Source organism: Aquarana catesbeiana, linkage group LG04 (genome assembly GCF_042186555.1).
Source record: "Aquarana catesbeiana isolate 2022-GZ linkage group LG04, ASM4218655v1, whole genome shotgun sequence".
NCBI classification, from domain to species: Eukaryota; Metazoa; Chordata; class Amphibia; order Anura; family Ranidae; genus Aquarana; species Aquarana catesbeiana.
In genome coordinates this window covers 45015909-45036834 of record NC_133327.1, presented here as the reverse complement: position 1 = coordinate 45036834, position 20926 = coordinate 45015909, and the positions used below count along the sequence as shown (strand labels likewise).

General features: G+C 44.3%; 1 pseudogene; it reads right to left on the bottom strand.

The window, feature by feature from the left end:
- LOC141139219 (squalene synthase-like) overlaps positions 1-20926 on the bottom strand; it is a 112549-nt pseudogene that overhangs the window by 48856 nt on the left and 42767 nt on the right.

The window sequence follows — 20926 nt, the reverse complement described above, 5'->3', positions numbered from 1 at the left end:
GTCTAATACCCATCACCTGATTGGCTGAAGATACAGGCGCCCCTATTGGACGCCTAGCAGAACTAAAGAAGAGAGAAGGGGGAAGCATGGAGGACACAGAAGCCATCCCACAGCTCGCCGCCGTCACCTGCTGCCTGACGTGCCACCAAGATGGGATAAGTGCCGGGCAGACAGCGGGCAGGCAGGGATCACAGTGGCTGCATTTGATGGGCACAAGTGGCCGCAGTTGATGGGCACAAGTGGCTGCATATGATGGGGCACAAGTGGTTGCATATGATGGGGCACAAGTGGCTGCATATGATGGGGCACAAGTGGTTGCATATGATGGGGCACAAGTGGCTGCATATGATGGGGCACAAGTGGCTGCATATGATGGGGCACAAGTGGCTGCATTTGATGGGGCACAAGTGGCTGCATATGATGGGGCACAAGTGGCTGCATATGATGGGGCACAAGTGGCTGCATATGATGGGGCACAAGTGGCTGCATATGATGGGGCACAAGTGGCTGCATTTGATGGGGCACAAGTGGCTGCATATGATGGGGCACAAGTGGCTGCATATGATGGGGCACAAGTGGCTGCATATGATGGGGCACAAGTGGCTGCATATGATGGGGCACAAGTGGCTGGATATGATGGGGCACAAGTGGCTGCATTTGATGGGGCACAAGTGGCTGCATATGATGGGGCACAAGTGGCTGCATATGATGGGGCACAAGTGGCTGCATATGATGGGGCACAAGTGGTTGCATATGATGGGGCACAAGTGGCTGCATATGATGGGGCACAAGTGGCTACATTTGATGGGACACAAGTGGCTGCATATGATGGGGCACAAGTGGTTGCATATGATGGGGCACAAGTGGCTGCATATGATGGGGCACAAGTGGCTGCATTTGATGGGGCACAAGTGGCTGCAGTTGATGGGCACAAGTGGCTGCATTTGATGGGGCACAAGTGGCTGCATATGATGGGGCACAAGTGGTTGCATATGATGGGGCACAAGTGGCTGCATATGATGGGGCACAAGTGGCTGCATATGATGGGGCACAAGTGGCTGCATATGATGGGGGCACAAGTGGTTGCATATGATGGGGCACAAGTGGTTGCATATGAAGGGGCACAAGTGGCTGCATATGACGGGGCACAAGTGGCTGCATTTGATTGGCACAAGTGGCTGCATTTGATGGGGCACAAGTGGCTGCATTTGATGGGGCACAAGTGGCTGCATTTGATGGGGCACAAGTGGCTGCATTTGATGGGCACAAGTGGCTGCATTTGATGGGCACAAGTGGCTGCATTTGATGGGGCACAAGTGGCTGCATTTGATGGGGCACAAGTGGCTGCATTTGATGGGGCACAAGTGGCTGCATATGATGAGGCACAAGTGGCTGCATTTGATGGGGCACAAGTGGCTGCATTTGATGGAGCACAAGTGGCTGTATTTGATGGGCACAAGTATCTGCATTTGATGGGCACAAGTATCTGCATTTGATGGGGCACAAGTGGCTGCATATGATGGGGCACAAGTGGCTGCATTTGATGGGGCACAAGTGGCTGCATTTGATGGAGCACAAGTGGCTGTATTTGATGGGCACAAGTATCTGCATTTGATGGAGCACAAGTGGCTGTATTTGATGGGCACAAGTATCTGCATTTGATGGGCACAAGTATCTGCATTTGATGGGGCACAAGTGGCTGCATATGATGGGGCACAAGTGGCTGCATATGATGGGGCACAAGTGGCTGCATATGATGGGGCACAAGTGGCTGCATATGATGGGGCACAAGTGGCTGCATATGATGGGGCACAAGTGGCTGCTTATGATGGGGCACAGTGGCTGCATTTGATGGGCACAGTGGTTGCATTTGATGGGGCACAGTGGCTGCATTTGATGGGGCACATTGGCTTCAATTGATGGCACAAGTGGCTGCATTTGATGGGGCACAAGTGGCTGCATATGATGGGGCACAGTGGCTGCATATGATGGGGCACAGTGGCTGCATTTAATGGGGCACAGTGAGGCTGCAATTGATGGGGTTTTTTCAGTATTTTTCAGTTTGTTTGCGCCCCCCCCTTCAAAAAAAATTTTGACCACCAGCCGCCACTGCAGCCTTCCCAGAAGAGTTGAAGCCGTTATAGCTGCAAAGGGTGGTTCAACTCAATATTGAACCCTACGGACTAATGCCCCGTACACACGGTCGGATTTTCCGATGGAAAATGTCCGATCGGAGCGTGTTGTCGGAAATTCCGACCATGTGTGGGCTCCATCTGACATTTTCCATCGGATTTTCCGACACACAAAGTTGGAGAGCAGGAGATAAAATTTTCCGACAACAAAATCCGTTGTCGGAAATTCCGATCGTGTGTACACAAATCCGACGGACAAAGTGCCACGCATGCTCAGAATAAATAAAGAGATGAAAGCTATTGGCCACTGCCCCGTTTATAGTCCCGACGTACGTGTTTTACGTCACCGCGTTTAGAACAATCGGATTTTCCGACAACTTTGTGTGACCGTGTGTATGCAAGACAAGTTTGAGCCAACATCCGTCGGAAAAAATCCTAGGATTTTGTTGTCGGAATGTCCGATCAATGTCCGACCGTGTGTACGCCCTATAGAACTGTGATGCCATTAAAGTTCATGTGCGTGTAAAGGCAGGTGTCCCAATACTTTTGGTAATATAGTGTATATTATATTAGTGTGCAACAAGTTGTTTTTTAAAGTGGAACTTCACTCTCCCAATCAACAGTTTTTTTTCCCCTAAAAACCTCATGCTGCTAGCATTAGTAAACAGATAGGAAAGTATATCATATTTACTTGTTTTAAACTTTTTTTTTTTTTTTTTACATTTCTTCAGTTACTTTCTGATTTTTTTTTTTTTTGCCTAAGCAATTGATATCATACATCCAGGAGGGGAGGAGAGGGGGAGGGGTTTTCTCAGCTAAGCACACTCTTCTGCAGGCATACCTGAGCTAAGGGCAGATGGATTCCAGGAAGTAAACACTACATGAATAATTTGCCCTTACTCAAGATGTCCATTGATAGATGGGGGAGTTTGCTTTGAATATTACACATAAATAAAATAGCATTTTTGGTTTGTGGTGTTCAGATGCAGTGAAGTTCCGCTTTATTTTCCTAAATAATATTCTGGTTGTTGGATTGTGAAATCTTGTCTTATAAAATTAGGAGGGTCTGCTGGAAAAAATACTCCAGCATAATTACACTAAACCTACAAGTCTTAGCATTAGTACTGGGATGAGTAGCTCCATAAAGTAGAAGAAGGCAGTAGGACTGAAGGATGGAACATATGTAGTTCCACAAATAATATACAATGTAGACTGTCTCAGGGCTTCGACAAGGAAAATTCAGCTATAAGTACCAATTTTACGCTCATCAATCTTTTGGTGGGGCACAGCCTCAAGAAGGGTGGGATCCATCATCTTCTTGTGGAACCTTGTTGGGCACCAAATTTCCCCTCCATACTCCAGTCCAACTGTCTTCTCCTTTGCCCTATACCACAATCCAGGAAAACTTACTTTTTTTTCCCCTCTTCTTTACAGTCCAGTCCTAGTGCACACCCCACCCTCTACTCAGAGAAGTGGGTCTCTAGACATGGAGCTGCATATATGCACGACTGTGTTTGTGCTGGGAGCTCAGCACAGTGCTCTGTGTACTCCCAACACAACACAGTGTGCTCCCAACACAGATTCAGAGCTGTCATCAACAGCTCTGGGTCTCGTACTAATGGTCCCGGTTCCCGGTCACATGATCACTGTGGTGGGGGTGAATATATGCTGAAAAATATGAATATGTAATACCATATATAGAAATAAACTAAAATTGCAACTAGAAAAGTCACGTGACAAGCACTCCAAATGAATAACAAAAGATCAAGGGCAATAATAAAGTGTATAGCACCAAATATAAATGGGAATAACATAACTTAAAGCTCTGCAAATAACAGTGCTGAAACAGACGGTGCAAGTTCCCCAATTATTCCAATCTGTAAACATTCTGTGAAGAGTATGGGTCTGCAGGAAAAGGCCACCACCTCTATTCTCTTCTGGGTATTCTCTCTCCTTAACACGATTTCAAAAGAGAACTTCCAGGACACATTCCAGAAGTGGCAGGAACCAGTAGCGGCCGCCCCTCCTCCCGCCCTGTCGGTCGGTCAGTGTCACCCAGCGGCAAAACACTTACTGTGGGCTTCCCTCTGGGCGACTGACGTGTCTCCTCCAGTGGCTGGTCTCCTTCCTCCTCCTGACGGCCAGCCAAGCTTCCCTCCAGGTCACAGACGGGCGGCCCACTAGCTTCCCCTGCGTCTCTTCTCCTCTCTCCTCCCCTCCTCCTAGGCGTCCAATAGGATTGCCTGTACCTTCAGACAATCAGGTGATGGGTCTCGGACCCGCTTCCTGATTGGCCAGGAGGAGGGTCAGTGTTACAATAGCAAATTTTAATTTGCTATATAACACACCTGGGTGGGCCCAGAGTGCAGTGCTTTGCGCCCCGAGCCCACCCTATTTTAAAGCCAGTTAGAGCCTCTGGCTCTAATCACGTGCTTCAAAAAAACACCCCCTCCACTGGAATTCATACGTCCGGCATCCTGCAAGGGGCCAGATGCATGGATAGGAGGGGGTGGCGCTGGGCAGCGCTGAATAGGGGGGGCAGCGCCCTTAATGGACAGGCCGCCCCTGGCAGGAACGCTGGGAGCTCTCTATTGCTGTGCAATATTTGATGTGCAATTTTGAAGGTGAAACACGTGAAGAGAAGGAGAGCACACAGCACAGTATAATACCGTTTTATTAGTTAAAATCATAGGTAGAAAATATTTCACTCACAAACGGAGAGCAATTCTCACATGGACACCAAAAATAGCCTGTATGACTGGATAAGCTCCAGGACCCGATGAGCAGTGTGGGATGTTAATCCAATCCTAGCTGCAGCATCCCGCTGAGTGGTAGAAGGAGCTGCGCATGCACCCGGACCAGCTGGCGCCGAGAAGGGGAGTGATGGGAGTGGATCGTCTCCTTAGGCGGGCGGCGGTTGCTATGACTACATGTTTCGGAGGCTCGGCCCCTTCAGATCACACCCTACCTATCTCTACCCTCACCATTATATGGAACCCCAGGCCCCTCCCCCGGGACAACTGTATCATGAACCAGGCCGGTGTCTTGCCGAGAAAGTTCCCCCGGCGGATAAGGACCCCCCTGTACTGCGCAGGCGCAGCGCTTGCGCAGTACGAACGACTAGGAGCCGCCGAAAATAGCCGAAGGTGAAAAACTTCAATCAGCTGTACACGGCGCCTGCGCCCTGGGTCCAGGTTGAAGCCCCACCATCCAAGTGGACCCAGAGGGAGAATAAAAAAGTGTCGAGCGAAGGGAGGCTGTGCCCCGAAGCGTGGCGAGTGAAGCGAGCCCGCGAGGGGCCCTCTTACAGGCGCCGTGTACAGCTGATTGCTATTCTATTCGGCTTCAGCTATTTCCTCCGACTCATACTGCGCAAGCGCTGCACCTGCGCAGTAGAAGGGGGTCCTTATCCGCCGAGGGGAACTTTCTCGGCAGAACCAGGAGTATGGAGTTCACAATGCATCAATTTACAATTAATAAGAACAATCACATCCTCTACCAGAAAGTTTAGAATGTGAAATATAAAATGTGAAATATAAATCACGTTTCAATAGTATTAGTGACAGTATTCACGTAAAATACATTGAGAAAAAACAAACACATATATTTACATCTAAAAGGAAAATATCCGTATTATATTTTCTAAAACGCATCCATAATCCATTATAATGATACTACTTTTAATGAATACATTTATTTAATTGTTAATTCGATATATTAGCATATAATTGAATGAATTAAAATTTGGAGTAAAATTAAAATTAAAACATAACAGTCATTAACAAATAATTATACATTTGAAATTTTAATTCATTTTCAATTCTAATTAGTGTCAGAAGACACCAACCAATAATTGTAAATATAAAAGAAAAATGATTAAGTTATCAATAGACCGGAGTGCTCATGCGCGCGGGATCCAAGATTAGTCCTGGAGCCACGCACCTGGCCAGCTGCATAAAGCCCAGCAGGGGACCCCGGAGCCTCGTAATCCCGCTGTCTTGGGTTGCTACATCTCCCCAGGGACACCTGCACCTGCATATATCCGAGGGGGCAATCATCGGGCCAGCTACTGCCCACAGCCGCCGACAACCCTCTCCTCTGCCAAAGCTGCCAAGATGGTGTCAGCTCCTGCACAGGGAGGGACACGTGGAGCCAGCTCAGTTGGATCAGCTGCATGTGTTGTTTCGCAGCTCTCTCCTCAGGACCCGCTGTCCCCAGAATTAACAGCTACACAGGTCAGTGCCTCTCCTGCTTCCACAGAGTCCCTGCTAGAGCAGAATCTGGAAGAATTGTTACTAGCACAGGCAACATCTTCCCCTGTCAGCATAGCTGCATCAGACCCCTGCCCTGGTTCCCCTGTGTTGGATATGACTCTGTTTGCAAGATTTTCCACACTTTTGGAACAGGGTTTAGCCAGAACAGCACAGCAAATCACCACCACTATTAAGGCAGATCTGCAGGGGCTAGGGGCACGGATTGACACTGTGGAACGTAAAGTTGATGAGATGATTGCCCGCACCAATCAGAACACCACATACATTGAGAGCCTCCAACAACAATTAGAGCAAGCCCTAGTGAAAATTGACGCTTTAGAAAATAGATCTTGGAGGTATAACTTCCGCATAAGAGGTCTCCCTGAATCTGTTAAGGATGTGGTTGTGGATGCTGCGGTGCATACCTTCCTTCGAGACCTGCTCCCTGACCTGCCTCCTCATCATCTGGACTTGGATAGGGCTCAATGTGCCTTACAACCTCCGCTCCATGAGGGTCCGCCACGGGACATCATAGTAAAGCCTCATTACTATGTGACTAAGGAATTGGTGATGCAGAAAGCTAGAGCGGCTTCTTCTTTGTCCCTCTTGGGTCACGACAACCAAGTGTTTAGGGACATTTCTCCTTTTACAGCCCAGAAGCGTAGGACACTGAAACCCCTCCTAGAGGCTCTCACGCGCAAAGCAATCAAATACAGATGGGCATTCCCTTTCTGCTTGTCCTTCACCTACTCTAACAGACAGCACTCCTTCATATCGCTTGCAGAGGGAGAAGCCCTTCTTCTGAGGCTGGGAATCATCTCTCATGACCGCTCCGATCTGGGACAACCTCCTTCTACCGACCTGTATCGCCCTAGGAGCTCGACTCGTCCACTCTCTCCGTTGTGGCAACAAGTGTCTTCTGGTTGTCATGGAACTTCCAAGCCTCCCTGAAGCCTATGTTAACCCTTGCTGTTAAGCAGGGCACCTTTTCTTATTACACCTTGGATAGCCAGGAACTTTGATATCCTTATGGGTTACCCCTTGGAATTTACATGGAAAGTCTATGCATTTTATGGGTTTAGTTCTATAGGTTTAGGACCACTCACTTGTCTGCACCTCCTAGCGTTGGTGCTTCCACAGGTTTATTATTGTTATATACTTGGAGGCGGTTTGCATTGTGATGCCTAGACACCTCAGATGGGGTGTTGTGGGGGGGTCACAGGCTTGATCCTAGAACTCATCGCAATGTAGGCTGTCTCGTATGTTTTATAGTTCCATGTTACATATGCTTAAGTTGCTTAGGCCTGGCCGGGTAAATATGTGCACTCACTCGAGCTGCTTCCCTGATGTTTCAGGCTTTTGGCCCGGCCTTCGTGTCACGCCGGTTCAGGACACGAATCCTTTTTGCCATAGCCTGGGGACTCCCCTGGCTGAGGTCCTTGTTGGCCTCTTCTTCTTTCTCCCTCCCCCTTATTTTAATTTATTTTACCTCTCTTCTTTTTCTTTCAATTTGGAGAACTAGGTCACATCCTGGATGTTTCGTGATGAGGAGCCCCGGTGTCTTTCCCAAGCAGGAATCCATACTTTGGGATGGGGTGAGTGGCGATTTAGATCTAAGTGCTCTTGTTACCCTTGCGCACCATGAGTACCCTTAGTCATCCAAGGCCCACTTGCAGGGTGATATCTCACAACACTCAAGACCTGAATTCCCCTACTAAACGCCGGAAGGCGTTTCAATACTATCATTCTTGTGAGGCTGATATACTTCTCCTACAAGAAACCCACTTTCCTAAGCCTTACCAACCGATCTTTCTCCACAAACAATACCCACTATTCTTTATGGCTAATGCCACTGATAAAAGTAAAGGGGTGGCTATATGCTCCTCAAAACGTGTCTCTTTCACTCTTAAACAGAAAATCAGAGACCCTGATGGTAGGTTCCTTTTGGTAAAGGGTATGGTGGAAAAGCAACTTTGCTCTTTTGTCACTTATTATGCTCCTAACATTGGTCAGGCCCCCTTTGTTACCAAGATGCTAGGTGCTTTAACGCCTTATTTAGAGGGACAGGTTTTATGTGGGGGGGGGACACTAACCCTGCTTTAGGTCCATCCTTAGATAAATCCAACCCCACTCGTGCATGCCTTAAGGGAGCCCCAAAGGCGGGTTTACGGGTGGCAAAGATGTTACATTCTCTTAACCTAGTTGATGCATGGCGTGAGTCCCACCCTGTAATGAGAGATTACACCTTTATCTCTGCACCCCACGCAACATACTCCCGAATTGAACATATATTTGTCTTGTGTACTCTGGTACCCAGTATTTGTAGTATCGTATTGTAGAAGTATCAGTATCAGTATCGTAGAAATGGTATGGTCAGATCACTCTATGGTCTTTGTGTCTTTGTCAGTGTTATCTGGTCCTCCTCGTTCTAACCAGTGGAGGCTGAATCTCTCCTATCAGAGCCATGTTGGTGTGAGGATATATGGATCAGCTTAAAGCAGTACTTTAGTGAGAATACGACGGAGGGTATATCCACTGTTACTCTATGGGCAGCCCAAAAGGCAGTAGTACGCGGGTAACTAATCCAACTATCATCTCAAATCCATCACACACGGAAGGCGCAGATCCAAGCATTGGACACTGAGCTGCAATCCATGCTCAAACGTCATAAGCGTTCCCCTAATGGTTAGCTGCTTCAGCGAATTGATGAGCTCAAGTTAGAGCTAAATTTAGCATTGACGACTAGGGCAGAGAAGAGTGTCAGTTGGCCCTCCAATAAATTTTACATGCGTAAGGATAAGATAGGGTCCTTACTGGCTCATAAGCTTAACCCACGTATGAGAACTTTTGCGGTTCCCAGGGTACGATGTTATGATGGTTCATATTCCCAGAATCCCCATAAGGTATTGGAGGCATTCAGTAACTTTTACTCATCCCTTTATAAAAATCAGGGTGGGGAGGACCCGCAATTATGTACCCAATACCTGCAGGGTGTCTCGTTACCCAAAATTTCAGCACTACATAGGTTGCGTATGGATCCCCTTTCACAGCACAGGAGATATTGGAGGCTATTAAGTCTACTAGGTCAGGTTCTGCCCTGGGACCGGACCGAATTCTGGCTCTCTATTATCGCAAATTTCAAGATTCCCTGGTTCTGCATTTGGTCCGATATTTTAATGCTCTTTGGGATGAGGCCCCTCTGGATCCTCTCTCTCAAATGGCCTATATTTCAGTGGTACTGAAGCCTAATATGGACCCTGGGGAAGTTGGAAACTATCGGCCCATCTCACTTATTGATAATGACCTTAAACTGTTCACGAAAGTGTTAGCCAACAGACTATCCTCCTTCATAAATACATATGTCCATAGGGATCAGATGGGCTTCATCTCAGGGCATCAAGGACCAGATCAGATTCGCAGAGCAGTGGATGTTATCTCATTACTACAGTCTGGTTATTCAGGGGACCCCGCGCAAGAGGGACTTCTCCTGTGAATAGACTAGCAGAGGGCCTTCGATTCGGTGTCCTGGAATTATTTGTTTCAGGTTTTGGAAAAATTGGGTTTTTGTCCCCTTTTTTTGCGTACCCTGGGAACACTTAATTCCCACCCACAAGCTAGGGTGAAACTGATGTGCTATCATTCTGCTCCCATCTCAATTGAAAAGGGCACAAGGCAAGGGTGCCCACTGTCTCTGTTGCTCTTTGCCATTGCAATTGAGATAGTGGCTAAAGCCATCCGAGAAGATACAAACATACAGGGTGTGCGATGTGGTTCTTCTATGCATAAGTGTGCATTATTTGCGGATGACATGTTGTTCGTTACCTCCCCCATTATCTCCCTTCCGAATATACTTAGAACCCTACATGTGTTTGGTCAGGTGTCTGGGCTCAGAGTGAACGAGACAAATTCCTTTGCCATGAACATCAACATCCCTGAATCAACGTTTTCTCGTTTACAGGACTCCTTTCCATTTCAATGGATGGATACAGCTCTCCCATATTTGGGATTTAACCTCCCTCCCACATACTCGTCATTGTACGCAATAAATTACCCTGCTTGCTTTTCAGGTTTAGAACTACTACTTTCTAGCTGGGCACTATATGGTCTTTCATGGCTTGGTAGGATACACGCAGTCAAAATGACTCTTCTGCCTAAACTTCTCTGTTTATTTAGATCCTAAACGGAGTTGGATTTACTCAGTTTTCAGTCCAAAGTTTTAAAGTTTATTTGGGGCACAAAGGGTCATAGATTAGCTTGGTTAACTTTGTTCTCTCCTAGAGCAGGAGGTCTTGGTGTACCCGACTTTCACGCGTATTATAAGGCAGCCCAACTGATGCAACTGTCAGTTGTGTACTCTCGTCACGAGAGACCAGAATGGGTTCAGAGGGAACGTCAAGCCGTCCCCTCTTTCACAATTGATTATTTGCTATGGCGCCGTTTAAAACATCGCCCCTTAATAAGAGCACCTACCTTATCTCATTTCTTTGCTTTTTGGGATCGTTTGCGACCTAACCCATTACTAACGTCTACATCAACCCCATTGGCACACATATTTCATAATCCTGCCTTCCCCCCCAGTATGGACATAGGGGCATTCAAGTGGTGGACAGAAAAGGGCTTGTATCGCATTGGCCATTTCTTCACTCATAGAGGCCCCTTCACCCTCTCTCATTGTTCCTCGGTCCTAAAAATGCCTGTTTCTGAAAAATGCAGTTTTCTAGAAATTTCTCACTTTTTACGTTAAATTTGGCCAGCAGGAGAACCCCCTTCACTGACTACATATGAACAATGGTGCTCTAGGGATCAGGGCACTAGAGGGGGCATCTCCACGATGTATGAATCGCTGCTCACCCCACCTCAGAAACAGCCATATATGCTGGCCTGGGAGAGGGATCTCAACTGTGATGAGGACCTGGATTCCTGGTCAGACTTCAGGTCGCCTATAAGGAAATAATCAATGTATCCCTGGTGGAGGCCGGACTTAAGGTACTCACCAGATGGTACTTGGTCCCGACTTGCCTGGCCAGGATGTATGCTACGGCAACTTCGGAATGTTTCAGGGGCTGTTTATTGCGGGGTTTGATGCTGCATGTATGGTGGGAATGCCCTAAAATTAGGGTATTCTGGAACAAGGTGTACTCGATGCTCCGAAGGGTGACAGGGCTCTCTATTGATCAACAACAAAGCTTGACCTTGCTTATTGTTTTACCTAATGAGTGGCCGCGCCTGTTGAAATGGCTGATTTACTTTATACTGCTGGCAGATAAGATCACAATTGCAGGAGCATGGAAGACACCCCTAGTATCTTACAGTCAATTTAAACACAAAATATCATGGATTATGATACATGAAAAAATTGCTAGTATTTTCAATGACCGAAGTGCTTTGTTCGAACGAACGTGGGAACCCTGGCCATCATATATTCATGTACCCTTGTTGTGAACATAGGTATGGTGCACACACCGAGCTCCTCTCCCTTTAATTCTTCTACTTCTTCGTCCTAGTTCTCTCCTTGTCCCAAAGATCATAAAATAAACAACTCCTTCTTTTCCCCTCTCCTCTCTCTTTCTCTTTCTTTTTGTTTCTATCCTTTTCTCCTTTCCCTTTTTTTTTTACAACGCCGAGAAATTCTCTCTCAAGGTTCAGTTGTGAGACTTACGGTTGTACCGTAGTAGGTGATAGATAGCGTTAACTGTGAGTTAAGATTAATAAGCAAAATTCACCTTCTTGGTTCTGTTATTCACTACACTTGTTAAATTCTCTAAAGAGTTAGTGAGTTCTGTCCCTATGACTGGATATCACCTCTTCGTTAGTTCTATTTTTACTGGTTTTAGAACTTGCCTGACTAAACCACTGTCCTGAAACTCTCAACAATGTAAACTAGGAAAAAATGTATAACGTTAAACAATTTAACCTGAAGCTGGGCGATGTTATCCTGCCCCCGTCACAGTTTGCTCCCATATGGGGTGGCGGGGAGTGTAGGGCGACACCCTTTGCTTGAGGCTTAGCATTACATAGGGTTGATTTAGTTCTGTCCTGATTGTTAAATAGTTGTGACATAAGAATTCATACACGTGATTTTCTCGACAATGTCTGAATATATGACAGATACTGTTTACCTTTTGTTTGTTCATTACGATAAAAGTCAATAAAAATATTGAAACTAAATTATCAATAGACCAATATTCAAACATTCAATCGTGTAATGAACTAATACGTTGATAATTAAACTAAACAATCGGTCGATCAATCAGTTCATAATTGGTGGGTTGATTAGTAGACCTAGGTACCCCAAAGAAATTCAATTATTAATTAATAGTCAATAATTAAATTAGTTATGCAATCAGGGTACCTATATCCAGTTCCTCGTTGAGCCCTCAGGTATCATACTATTTAAAGTAAATATCCAGAAGTATTCCCGTTTCCACAAACAGGTAAATTTTTCACCTTCTGGAATTGACATAGATATAGACTCTATGCAAAACAGTTCCAAGCCCTCTGTACTGCCTCCATGTTTATGTTTAAAATGGTGTGGAACACTATGCTGCTCAATTTTCTTCTCTATAAACTTACGATGCTCACCAAGGCGCGTACGCACGTCTCGCACTGTCCTACCTACATAGAGAAACCCACAAGGGCACCTCAACCCGTATATACCGAATTGGGTGCTACAGCAAATGAACTGTTTGATATGGAAGACACGTCCATCTCTACTGCTAAAGGATTTTTGGCCATGGGAAATGAATTTGCTAGCTTTGCATTTGCTAAGTTTGCACTTATGGCACCCTGTGATGTTAAAAAAGTGGGGAATATTAGCAACCTTTTGAGGTATGTTTTTCTCTGAGGCATCTAGGGACAATAAGGCTTTTAACATTTGTAGCCATCTGAACACTACCTGAGGTTTTTTGGGGGAGAACTCTCCCTAGCACTTTATCCTGTCCCAAAATGGGCAAATGTTTATGAACCGCTTTCTTAATGGCCCAGTGTTAGTCATTGTATCTTGTAACAAACAGGGTACCATAGTGTTCCTTATCAGATGTGGGCCCTTCTCTATTGGTAATACCCTCTCTATATCGGTCAACTGCCTTCTGACTGTTTTGAAGATCTACCCTTTTTCTAGAAATTTTGTGGTATGACGGCTTGATCATCATAATCCCTAGTGTTGGTACAGTTTCTACGCAACTGGCAGAACTTTCTGTATGGTATATTTTCCTTCCACTTTGGATGATGGCAACTCTTTCGATGGAGATAGGAATTGCCAGCTGTCTCCTTGAAGTGGGTTTTGGATGTGATGTTACCATCTACATCACTAGCCAGTTCAAGGTCTAAGAAAACTAAAGATTTGGCATCAACTACATGGGTAAAATGGATGCCAAACTTATTGGATTTACGATATGAAACAAAAATGGCCAGCAGTTTCAAGGGAGCCATCCCAAATAATGAGGACATCGTCGATGTACCTCCTGTAATATACCAGATGTCTAGCAAAAGGGTTCTGGGACCAGATGTGAGACTTCTCCCAGAATCCCATAAACAGATTGGCATAGCAGGGTGCAAAGTGTAAACCCATTGCAGTGCCTGATATCTGTCTATAGAATTGACCCTGGAATGAGAAATAATTCCTCCCCAGGGCAAACTTAGTGCACTGGCAAATTAAGTCTGATTGTATTTGATTATTGTGATCTGCCTCGGACAGGAAATATTCAACTGCCCGCAATCCACCATCATGGGGGATTGATGTGTATAGTGAGCTCACATCCAAAGAGAGCCACAAATAGCCTGATTCTCACTTATAATGCTGTAGGGTGTTCAAGACATGGGCAGAATCCTTAATATAAGCAGGCAGGGAAGTGACCAAGGATAAAAGAAATGCGTCTACATACTGGGACACCCGACTGGTAATTCCATCCATACTGGCCACTATAGGTCTACCTGGTGGGCATACAGGGTCCTTGTGGATCTTTGGAATGTGATAAAAGTAAGGAGTCTTGAAATAGTTAGTTAAAAATAATTGTTTTTCTGTGTTCAAGACATGGGCAGAATCCTTAATATAAGCAGGCAGGGAATTGACCAAGGATAAAAGAAATGCGTCTACATACTGGGACACCCGACTGGTAATTCCATCCATACTGGCCACTATAGGTCTACCTGGTGGGCATACAGGGTCCTTGTGGATCTTTGGAATGTGATAAAAGTAAGGAGTCTTGAAATAGTTAGTTAAAAATAATTGTTTTTCTGATTTTTGCATTATGCCTTGAGAGAAAGCTTGATTCATCAATTCTATTAACGCCAGTTTATACCCAGGAAGGGGATCAGCATGAAGTAGTTCATAAGTGGTACTGTCAGAAAGAAGTCTATGTAGTTCCCTTAGATACTCCACTTTGTCTTGAATGACTATGCCTCCTCCCTTATCCGCAGTTCAGATAACTAAATCATGATTATTTTTAAATGCAAGCAAGGCCTCTTTTTCATATTTTGAGAGATAATGCATATTCACCTTCCCCTGTGGCAACTTACACAATTTCCAGAAGTCTGCGTAAACCATGGCATAAAAAGTTTTTATGTATTCATTTTTGATATGGTGTGGGTAAAATGCAGATTTAAGGCAGAATGCGGAATGTATAATCTCATTGTTAAAGGGTGAAGATAAGGGAACCTCCACCTCCGGCCCTCCTTCTGGTAATAATTCTTCTAAGATATTGATTGCCTCTTTATCCATTTCACTCATACTTGATTCTTCTATTTCTTCTAAATTCTGGAGGTATAGGTACTTTTTGATTACTACATGATTGTACAGCGTCTCAGCAGTTTTTAGACTATAGTAGTGTTTCACTGTGATGTACTTGTGTAAATCCCTAAATAATTCAAATAGATTAGCATTACTGCTGGGAGCAAAATTAAGACCTTTCTGGAGGAGACTGACTTCCCTGTCCCTCAGTAGGTGTGATGATAGATTAAAAATCTTAACAGTGGAATTTAGACTTCTATTTTTTCCCTCTTTGACACCCTTATTTCTTCTCCTTCCGATTCCCCCCTCTGACTCCCCTTGTTCTTCTATTTTTCATTTTTCCGAGGGAGGAGAGGGAGGCTCTAAACCATTACTGTCCTCAATAGACTCCACAAGACCATCCGCACAACTCAATGGTATTGGAGAGATTGAACTTCCATCTCACCCCTTGATGGTCTCCCATGGATCTCCTGGGTCTCTTGAGTATAAATGGGGTCAATCTTACTTAATTTATTTTTATTTTTACCTTTCCATGTGTATTTACCTCTTTTATAGAGAAAAACAATTATTTTTAACAAACTATTTCAAGACTCCTTACTTTTATCACATTCCAAAGATCCACAAGGACCCTATATGCCCACCAGGTAGACCTATAGTGGCCAGTATGGATGGAGTTACCAATCGGGTGCCCCAGTATTTAGAAACATTTCTTCAACCCTTGGTCACTTCCTTGCCTGCTTATATTAAGGATTCTGCCCATGTCTTGGACACCCTATGGCATTATAAGTGGGAATCAGGCTACTTGTGGCTCTCTTTGGATGAGAGCTCACTATACACATCAATCCCCCATGATGGTGGATTGCGGGCAGTTGAATATTTCCTGTTCGAGGCGAATCACATATTAATCCAATACAATCAGAATTTGTTTGCCAGTGCACTCACTTTGCCCTGGAGAGGAATTATTTCTCTTTCCAGGGTCAATTCCATAGATAGATATCAGGCACTGCTATGGGTGCACACTTTGCACCCTGCTATGCCAATCTGTTTATAGGGTTCTGGGAGTAGTCTCACATCTGGTATATTACGGGAGGTACATTGACGATGTCCTCATTATTTGGGATGGCTCCCTTGAAACTGTTGGCCAATTTGTTTCGTATTGTAATTCTAATCAGTTTGGCATCCATTTTACCCATGTAGTGGATGCCAAATCTTTAGTTTTCTTAGACCTTGAACTGGTTAGTGATGTAGATGGTAGCATCACATCCAAAACCCACTTCAAGGAAACATCCAAAGAGTTGCCATCATCCAAAGTTGAAGGAAAATATATCACACAGTCAGTTCTACCAGTTGCGTAGAAACTGTACCAACACTAGGGATTACGATGATCAAGCCATCATACTTACCACAAAATTTCTAGAAAAGGGGTATGATCTTCAACACATTCAGAAGGCAGTTGACTGATATAGAGAGGGTATTACCAATAGAGAAGGGCCCACATCTGATAAGGAACACTATGGTACCCTGTTTATAACAAGATACAATGACCAACATTGGGCCATTAAGAAAGTGGTTCAAAAACATTGGCCCATTTTGGGACAGGATAAAGCGCTAGGGAGAGTTCTCCCCAAAAACCTCAGGTAGTGTTCAGACGGGCTACAAATGTTAAAAGCCTTATTGTCCCTCGTCGCCTCAGAGAAAAACATACCTCAAAAAGGTATGTTTGGTGCCATTAGTGCAAACTTAGCAAATGCAAAGCTTGCAAGTTCATTTCCCATGGCCAAAAATCCTTTAGCAGTAGAGATGGACGTGTCTTCCATATCAAACAGTTAATTTACTGTAGCACCAAATTTGTTATATACTGGTTGAGGTGCCCTTGTGGGTTTCTTTATGTAGGTAGGACGGTGCGAGCCATGCATACGTGCCTTGGTGAGCATCATAGGTTTATAGAGAAGAAAATTGAGCAGCACAGTGTTCCATGTCATTTTAAACATGGGGGCAGTACAGAGGGATTGGAACTGTTTAGCATAGAGTCTATATCTATGTCAATTTCAGAAGGTGAAAGATTTACCCATTTGTGTAAATGGGAATCCTTCTGGATATTTACTTTAAATAGTATGACACCTGAGGGGCTCAACGAGGAACTAGAGATAGGTACCCTGATTTAATAATAATGAATTTAATTGATTATTGATTATTAATTAATAATTGATTTTCTTTGGGGTACCTAGGTCTACTAATCAACCCACCAATTATGAACTGATTGATCGACCGATTGATTAGTATATTGAATTATCAACGTATCAATTCATTAAATGATTGAATGTTTGAATATTGGTCTATTGATAATTTAATAATTTTTCTTTTATATTTACAATTATTGGTTGGTGTCTTATAATTGAAAATTAATTAAAATTGAAAATGTATTATTATTGGTTAATAACTATTATGTTTCAATTTTAATTTTACTCCTAATTTTAATTTTAATTCATTTAATCATATCATATCACTGTCCCCCTCCCCTCTCCCTCTGCATAATGCCAGCTTCCCCCACCCTAAAGTAGAGAACCAATGCCCCCCTCTACCTTCACAGAGCACCAGTGCCCTGCTTTCCTTACGCAGAGCACCAGTGCCCCCCCCACCTTCCCACAGAACACCAGTGCCAACACTCCCTCTGCCTAGCGCCAGTACCCCCTTCCCCCCATAGAGTTCCAGTGCCCCTTACCCTCCTTAGAGTGCCAATGCTCCCTTTCCCTTATGCAGAGAACCAGTGCCCCCCTCTACCTCCACAGAGCACCGGTGCCCACCTCTACCTCTGCAGAGCACAAGTGCCCACTTCTACCTCTGCAGAGCACCAGTGCCAGCCTCTACCCCTGCCTAACGCCAGTGTACCCTTTTCCCCTCACAGTGCCAGTGCCCCCTTTCTCTCCGCAGAGTGCCAATGTCCCCCTCTCCCTCATGCAGAGCACCAATGCCCCCTCTACCTCCGCAGAGCACCAGTGACCCCCTCTACCTGGGGAGAGCACCAGTGCCCACCTCTACTGAACACCAGTGCCCCCTTTCCACCTCACAGTGCCAGTGCCCCCTTTCCCTCCTCAGAGTGCCAATGCCCACCCCTCCCTCATGCAGAGCAATTTATGTCCCTTTTTTCCACAAATAGAGCTTTCTTTTGGTGGTGTTTGTTCACCTCTGCGGTTTTTATTTTTTGCGCTATAAACAAAGAAAAGTGACAATTTTGAAAAAAAAAAAAACATTTTTTACTTTTTGCTATAATAAATATCCCAAAAGTTGTTTTTAAAAAACAAATTTCTTCAACACTTTAGGCCAATATGTATTCTTCTACATATTTTTGGTAAAAAAAAAAAAAAAAAATCACAATAAGCGTATATTGATTGGTTTGCACAAACGTTATAGCGTCTACAAACCATGGGAAAGATTTATGGCATTTTTATTATTATTATTTTTTTTACTAGTAATGGCAGTGATCTGCGATTTTTATCAGTACTGCAACATTCTGGCGGACAGATCGGACACTTTTGACACATGTTTGGGACCATTGACAGTTATACAGTGATCAGAGCTATAAAAATGTTCTGATTACTGTGTAAATGTTACTGGCAGGAAAGGAGTTAACACTAGAGGGCGATCAAGGGGTTAAATGTGTTCCCCCGTGTGTGTTTCTTACTGTGGGGGGGATGGGACTGACTAGGGGGAGGAGATATATCGCTGTTCATAATTACTACAAACAGCAGATGTGTCTCTTTTCCCCTGTCAGAACAGAGATTTGTGTGTTTACACACACAAATCCCCATTCTGGCTCTCGTGCCCGTGATCGTGGGTGGCCAGAGGCTATCGCGCCCGCCGACCACTCGCATCGGGTCCCCCGCCTGCTATGGCTCTTAAAGGGGTCGATGTACCGGTACGTGGTTTTGCGGTAATGAACCACTTTTCCCTCGTAAATGTGCGTAAGCCAGTCGGCAAGTGGTTAACTATGTTCCTTTAGGCCAGGCGCAATATACAGCGCAATTTTGCCACACCCACTTTTTGGGCTGTGCCTGATTGTCAATTTCAAATGTTGGGAGGTATGTTAATATAAATCCTATGAAGCAGCACTGCTGCCCTAAGTAGGGAGTGGTGTGTGCCACTGGATGGATGAGAACCAATAGCCTGCAGACAGCCACCTCTCTCCTCTTTATGGAGGGTTTTATGTTATTCACATTTATATTTGGTGGTGTACACTTTATTATTGCACTTGCTATTTTGTTATTCATTTGGAGTGTTTGTCACATGACTTTTCTAGTTGGAATTTTATTTTTATAGATGGTATTACATGTTACAAATTCATATTTTTTGTACTGCAGCTCTTCTATTCATATGGAGTGATCCACTTTTTGCTTGCAGCTTAATTCACAGTTTATAGCTGCAGGGCAGGATTTCTATTTACACGATCGCAGTGATAGCCTGTGATTAGCTATCACTGTACAGACTGCCTGTGTTTTTTTTTTTCTCTTGCTCTCCTAGCTAGAGGAGAAAAAAAGTGTAAAGCAAAGCAATTGTGTATAAAAATAATAAAAAAATAAAAAATATGTACACTATTTTGTGCCAATTTTTTCTTCAGCAGTGGGAAGAAGGCTGTACTCACCTCTTTTGGCCAGAACTCTTGGCCATTCAACTGGTCGTCCAGGAAATCACGGATAGTGTTCGATTTCTGCAATAACAAACCAAAAGAAGTGGAGAGCCTTTTATCCTCTCCTACAATGGGATCCTCCAGCCCCATGACAAAGTATATTACTGACATGCCACGTGTTACCGAAGCGAATACATGGTCACAGTACTGTGGGGGGAAAGATGAAAGACATTACAGGAAACAAAAGTGATTTTTAATGCATTTTATTGCGTTATTATGCTCAGTTATGTTTATTATGTATTTAAAAAATAAAATTAAAAATCAGCATTTTTTTAAAAATATATAGTCAGAGAAATACAGTATAATTATTTCATATTTACTGCTTCTAACAGTTTTGTAGACGGCTCTAAGCTAGGTTAGCAGCCTTTTTATCTTATTTTATATTTGCCAGAGCCTCTACTGCCTATATGCAGCCCACTTGAAGCCTCACACCTTTTTACATCTTGATAGTTCTGTACCCCTGAATGTCATTAAAATACCATTCTCTTGGCGAAATTGCCCTCACACTCCAGTGCTCTATGCTGGCAGAGCTCTGTAACAGCTACACCTCTCATCACAAGTGTTCTCACACAGAACTATATTGCAGAATAAGAGAGAAGATGTGTCAGATCAGGTGTGTTACTGAGTGCTGAGTAAGCTGGGTCTATCTCTGGTGTCCAGGGGTTTACACAGTCATATTTAGACCCCATTTTCACAGGCGTGCCCCTATTTTCTTGTTGTATCAGTTGTGAGGTGAGATAGTTCATCTGATTGTGTATTTATTTTTGTGACTTCAATCGGGCTTGACATTCTGGCATTTGACAGATGAATAACAGAGGGTGGGGCTTACTTCCAGTAAGGGGCAGGGCTTCCTCCTGATTTGGACAAAGGGGCTCCACAGGGAACAAATTGTAGAATAATGCAGGAATTTTCACTTTAGCACGGTTGATACTTTAGGAACATTTTAGGCTAGATCAGATTCACTAACGTCAGTAGGTTTATACAGGCTGCAAACAGCTACTGTATAAGGTTTTATAGCAACTGCTGGGCCCATGCTTTGCAAACACATTGTCACGTCAGTGATGAACTTCCATTTTTGTTTCTTTGTTTTGTAAAATAAATAATTCTAATCAAATTCTACTTTAAAACA